Raw genomic sequence first — 6,817 nt, 5'->3', positions numbered from 1 at the left:
GTTATTTAGCCAAAACCTGATGCGAGAGCCATTACTTGATTTCCAAGATATTCCCAATTCAGTATCCGGCCAGACCTTTGCAATGCTTTTCCAGATGTGTGAAGCTGTTTTTGTGTTGAATTTGTAATTGGAATCTTGCGACCATTTATATTTGGCCCTTAAGACTTGGACCCATAATGAATTCAGCTTGCTTATTAGCTGGAAAGCTAGTTTGGAGAGGAAGGCGTGATTCTGACCAGTTAGATTCTTCAAACCACATCCACCTTTCTGGCGAGGCATGCACATATCCTCCCATTTTACTAAGCTTGTCTTGAGGTTTGTACCATCAGAACCCCAAATGAACTTGCGAATGAGCTTTTCAATGGTTGTGCAGCAAGATACCGGGAGCAAGGAAGTTTGCATAGCATAGTAAGGGATGGCACTAAGCACTGACTTAGCTAGAGTGATTCTTCCTGCTAGAGAGAGCGTTTGGGCTTTCCAATTAGTTAGCTTTTGCTAAACTTTTTCCACTAGGTAGCTGTAAGTATCTTTGGTGATTCTTGAGTGGAGTAATGGAACACCAAGGTATTTACCAAGTGACTCGGTTCGCTTAAAATTAAGGGCACTGCAGATCTAATCAGCTTCTTGCTTTCTGACATTCTTTGAGAAATAGATTCTGGTTTTACTTTGACTAACAACTTGGCCTGAGGCAGCGCAAAAATTCTCCAAAGTTTGCTTGATTAACTCAATCTGTTTTGGGGAGGTCCCACTGAAAAGGATAAGGTCATCTGCAAAGAAGAGATGTGAGAGTGGGGGGCCTTTTTTTTCCGAGCTTGATTGTCTCCCATTTATGTTGTTGGACTAACTTGGTAATGGCCTGGGAAAGCCTTTCCATGCATAGAACAAAAATATAGGGTGATAATGGGTCTCCTTGTCTGACTCCACAAGTGGGACAAAAGGATTGGGATGGTCGACTATTCCATAGGATTTGCATACTCGGTGAAGAGATGCAATGCATGATGATTCTGATTATTCGAGGTGGGAGACCAGTATCTTGGAGAGTATCCTCTATCAAGGCCCAGTTTAGTTTATCAAATGCTTTCTCCAGATCAACTTTAATAGCTAACCATCCTTTTTTCCCCTGCTTACGTCTCATCGAGTGGATTACCTCTTGGGCAATAAGTATGTTGTCTGTGATATTTCTCCCCTTAATGAAGCTGGATTGGGTGGGAAGAATTAAGTGGGGCATCAGGTGCTTGAGTCTGTTCGCTAAGATTTTGGTTATAAGCTTATAGGGAACGGAACAGAGGCCAATAGGGCAGAATTCTTTGATGGTGGTCGGGTGATCTACTTTGGGAATGAGGGTGATGAGAGTATTGTTTAGGTTGGGTTCAAGGGTTCCTCCATTAAAGATAGCAGAAATCATGTTTAAAAAGGGTAGGACTAACAACTTCCCATTGACTTTGGAAGAAAAGTGCATGAAGGCCATCAGGGCTGGGTGCTTTCAGGGGTTTCATATCAAATAGTGTTGTTCTGATTTCATCAATACAGACATTAGCGTTCAAATTCCAGGAAGAGTTAGAGATTGGGGGAAACATACCTCGATGATGGTAGAGCTCAGGAGCATCGGAGGAAGTTGAGTAGAGATTGACAAAGAAATCTCTCGCCAGACGTGCTAGCTCGTTATCATCTGAGAGCCATTCACCATCTTCATTTTTCAAGGATGAAATTTTGTTTTTGGATCTTCGAATCTTCGCCTTAGTGTGGTAAAAAGAAGTATTGCGGTCCCCCAGGTTGATCCATTCAGAGCGTGATTTCTGAAGCCAGAGGAGTTCCTCTTGTAGGCAAATTTCCTCATATTCAATTCTGAGTGAGCGATCAAGTTGCCTGAGAGAAGAGGAGAGGGGCCGGTCTTCGAGAGCTGTCTGGACTCCCATAAGACGGGATGCTAGTTTTCTCTTCTTGACCCCTATGCGGCCAAAAATGTCTCTATTCCAGCTGGTGGCTGCCTTAGTGAATGCTGCAATATTATTTTGGAGGGATGCCTCGGGGTGCCACGTATCTTTAACAAGGTCTTGGAAATTGGGATGGGTCAGCCAAGAAGCTAGGAAGTGAAATGTTTGAGAAGGATTGGTATTTTTAGTCCCTACAGAGATTCTGAGTGGGCAGTGGTCGGACTGAATTTTTGGTAGATGTTGGACTGAAGTTTCTAGGAAGGAGCAAGCCCAGATATTGTTAACTAGCATTCTATCCAGTCTGGCAAGAGATAGACCTCGGCGCCAAGTAAAACGTGGCCCAGAAAATCCTGGGTCAATTAGGGAACAACATTGCACAAAATGTTGGAAGGCTGGGCAGCCACACCGATTAGAGCCTGATGTCTATCTTCTTTCAGTAGAATGAAGGGTTGCATTAAAATCTCCAGCAATAGCCCAGGACTCATTTATTGTAGGAGAGATTTTGATAAGCTCTGACCAAAGTTGACCACGAAGACTAGGTGTGGGGCTTGCATAAACAGCTGTAAAGAAGAAGGATCTGTTCTCACTAGTCAAGTAGACTTTAGCATGAATGAACTGCCAATGAGACGAGAGAATTTCCACTGTGATGTGGTTTGACCAAAGTAACCATATGCCTCCTGAAAATCCACTGGCTTCAACACGAAAGGAGTTAGTAAACGCAAGTTTTTTAATGACTCGGTCTGCTGAGGCACCAGAGATTCTAGGTTCAACAAGGACAACGATTTGTGGTCTGTGTTCTAAAAGTAGGGATCTAAGCACAAAGTGGAAACTACTCTTTGTTGCACCCTGACAATTCCAGACTAAGATTATCATTAAAAGGTGCTTACGAAATTAGTACTCCATGTTGGAGCGGGGAGCATCTTCCTCATCATCGATTGTGTCGTCTGAAAGGGCATCCTTTTCTTCTATGTATTCTTGGTCCAGTGCTCTGGTAATAGAGTTTAGAACCTCGTCTGTCATATTTGGAATGGGCTCTTTGGATTTGGGTCTAGTGTTCCCAATACGCAAGCCTGAGTGAAGTTTGATGCCTGAGCTTGGGGAGCCCCGATCTGGTGGCTTTGGGAGAATGTTTTCTTTGTTTTTTTCCTGTGTGTGGGCTGATTTGGGATTGGGCCGGGGTTAGGCTGAAGGTTTGGGGGATAAAAGAGGTTTGAGGACTACCTTCGGATTGGGGTGAGAGACAGCTGTGTGTCTGGTGTGGTCAAGGGTGGTGGTGTTCTGTGCGGTCATTTTGTAGGCTTTGGAAGAAAAAGGGGATTCATTAGGGATGTCAGACAGATTTTTTTTCTGGGGTTTAGGCTGGGTGGGTGGCTTTTTCCTCTGCTCTTTCACTGGTTTGGGTTGCTTGGGTAGTTGGGAGGAGTCAGTTGATGGATCGTTTGTGGGGGTTGGCGAGGGGATGTTGACATACTCATTGTTTAGAGTAGTGGGACCAATGTGATCTTCAGTTTGGGGATCGGCAGAACGAAGGAGATCGAATATGGAACCACTATTGGCATTTTTTGGGACGTTTATGTCAGACTGTCTTTTTGCTTCCCTGTTGAACTGGCATCCTCGAGGGGGCGCTATCATCCAAGCACCGTACGGATTGGTATTACTGACCTTTGTCGCGTCGAAGTTACACGCCGTCTGGGGAGGGGATGGTTCTAGTGAGTCTTTTTCTTTTGGATCATCTTCAGGGGTCGTCTCTTTTAGAGGACATGCTTCAGTGGGATAGCCATACTTGCCGCAGTGATAACAAATAATGGGCAGTCCTTCGTATTCTACCAAGAGTGCCTTGCCATCCACTGTGATTTTGGAAGTGAGCGGGTGGTTGAGATCAAGAATGATGGCCATTCTTGCAAATTTTCCTTGCTCCCCAGATTCTATGTTATAGTCTATACGAAGCACCTGGCCTAGTACTCTACCGATGGCTCGAATTATGTTTTTCTTATAATATTTAGTTGGGAGTCCTAGAATGCGAACCCAAGCAACTACCTCAAAGATGGTGTGGTTCGTAGGAGAGAAGTTAGGTGACCAAGGGTGCACTGTCAGGTAATGACCTGCAATAACCCAGGGACCTTCGGTGAGCACTCGTTGGAAATCTTGTTCATTAGAGAAGATAGGTATAAAGCACCCTCCTTCAAGATCTGAAAGTTTGAATGGAGCGGCGAATCTCCAGAGTCTTACAAGGTGGTCTCGAAGACAACCGTAGCCTATGGGTCTTCCTAAGAGCTTGAGCACCACCGCGAACCTCATGCTTTCCTCCAATAGCTTGTGGATTCTTGGAGAGAAAGTTACAGAAGGAAAGATGCCATCCTTTCCAAAAACGACGTCTCCATCTTCGAGCTGAATGTCTTCTTCCTTAGTTGGTGATTTGTCCTTCCCTAGTAGCTTGTCACGGAACGAAACAGGCGCCGAGGGTCCTGCAGCATTCAGTCTTGATTCAGGGGTGGTGGAATCTCAGTGGATTCCTCATCCATGCATGATTCCTCTCCACCTAGTTGTGGTGGGTCCTCTATGGCCATTTCAGCGTCATTTGCTTCGTGTGGGGACTCTCTTATCTTGACATTTTTGGTAGATCGGTTGTCGTCTGGGTGGGGCGGAGCTTCGTCTTTCTCAGAGAGCTGAAGAGAGAGAGAGCGCTCCATCCGAGTCCAATCAAACTTAGACTTTTGAAGATACCTATGCTTTAGCACAAAAAAATATCTTGCAACCCACATGATCTCTATCATATGGAATTCCTACCTTATTCAGATCAAGCTCCTTGTACAAATCACCAAGCACAATGAGAACATATATTCCGCTCATTTTTGATCCTGTGAATGACTTCTTGGTTCTTTTATCTTAAGATATGTGACTAAAAGTAAGTCCGACTTCTGCCAAGATAACTTAAGAAATGCCACTTTCATCAGAAATCGTGCTATTTTTATGGTAGAATTCTGATTATCTTTTTTCTATTATAAAATATATTCGTGTCATTTACTCTCTTTTTTTTCCTATTTTTTTGTTCAAATATGTTTGTTTAATTTTTTTCTTCATATCAAACATACAAATTTGTTTCACCAAAAGTTCGTTTTCTTTTTCAATTTGTATTCCCATTCGCTTTCTCATTTTCATAAGAACATTTTTTTTCCAATTATACCAAATAGTCAAACAAGATATCACTAAGAAACTTCCTTCACAACACAGCTTCCCAAGTCTTGCAACGAAAAACTAAACATAATAAATATACATAATCCTGCGGAGGCAAAAAAAAAAAAAAAAAAAAGAAACACCCATAAATAAACCGTTGCGAAACACTCGTCTAAGAAACTCTCAATAAAAGGCTAGAGTTTTTATCAAGGAGGAGAATTTTCAAACCATGAAATTTGTCTGGGTATGCATGTGGTTGGATAGCACATCTTTATCTGTAGAAGTGAGTAATATCTTGCAGCCTGTGTGATCTGCACCATGTGGAATTCCTATCTTACCCAAAGCAAGTCCCTTCTAGAGGTTGCAGAGTATAATAAGAATATTATGTTCGTTCTTAATCCTATCAATCAACTCTTTAGCTCTTTTTTCCTTAGACATGTGATTAAAAGTCAACCCTAATTGACATGCAATATCCTCTTGAATCTTGCTCACATCAGGATATTGGTTACCTTTGCTGTCACAACTACGCCAAACAGTTGGTCTCTTTGAACTCTTCTGTAGACTCTCTGAAGCAATGTGTCTTTGATCTCATCATCTGAGCCATAAACTCCGATTAAATGAGTATTTGGATCTGCTAATGCCTTCATAAGATTTCCTAGGACTGGCTGTCTCAATTCTAAAATATCAAAAGCATTGCAATTAGACGCGCTCCCACATATATGTTGACGAAGGGGATAATAATCATCCAAAACATCAATACCATCGGAATTGAACACCATCGTTTCTTGTAATGTGCAACGAGCTTTGTTCTGGTTCTTGTCTTGTGATTGAGGCTTATGTGTCTGGGATTTGCTTGAAGTGAGATAATGACGAAGAAGGATAATAATTCCGGCAATAATTAGTACCACCGCTCTCATTTTATCCAGCAGTGACGTGAGAATTTACTACCACACAAGCAATTCACTGGGAGCAGAAAATAAAAATGTGGCAAGAGAGGAATACCTTTCTCGGGGAGATCAAGTGGGGAAGACCGAAAGGGTTGGTGTTGGGTCTTCAAGAAATTAGCTTCTTTTTATGCCATGCAGTCTCCTTCGTGAGAAAAAAGTGACGGAATTTAGAGAGGGGTATGGTGGAGAGAAAGATCCTAGAAATTGGAATGCAGCTTCGCGATTATATTTTAATGTGAGAAGTAAAGCCGAAGACTTTGCAGAAAGTGCTTCATTTATTAGGTGAGAGGAGAGATGATGTTTTTACTGAGAAGTTGACTTGGAACAGCTGGCATTCTCTCTTCGTTCTTTGTAAAATTCATTTCATTCCAAATTTGTTTGCTTTACTACCATTAACATTGTTTTTTTTTTCCAATCAGAATTACACTCAATATTAGAGACAATATAACAAGAAAAAGTGAGTTGGCTATGGTATATAGGCCCCGAAATCATATTTCACTATTTTAAGAATTAATTTATAGCTAGTGCTGTAGCCAAGTCTCGTGCGATAATTAGTAACTACCACCCAATCGCCATTTATTAAATAATTTTAATGTACTGTCACGGCAAGAAAAACTTATTGAGCAAATAAATGGTGGTACGGAGTAGTTATTTTGGAGATCGACCAATAGAACTAACAATAAAGCTGGAGTATTAGTGCAAAAAAGAATACTTTTCTGGTCCTTAATATAAAACCTAATTGTTAATTTGATTTTGATTTTA

The sequence above is a fragment of the Neltuma alba genome, unplaced genomic scaffold (genome assembly GCF_004799145.2).
Source record: "Neltuma alba isolate B1F8T4 unplaced genomic scaffold, ASM479914v2 tig00011576_pilon, whole genome shotgun sequence".
NCBI lineage: Eukaryota > Viridiplantae > Streptophyta > Magnoliopsida > Fabales > Fabaceae > Neltuma > Neltuma alba.
The sequence above is the reverse complement of the archived record's forward strand: the minus strand, read 5'-3'. Positions refer to the sequence as shown.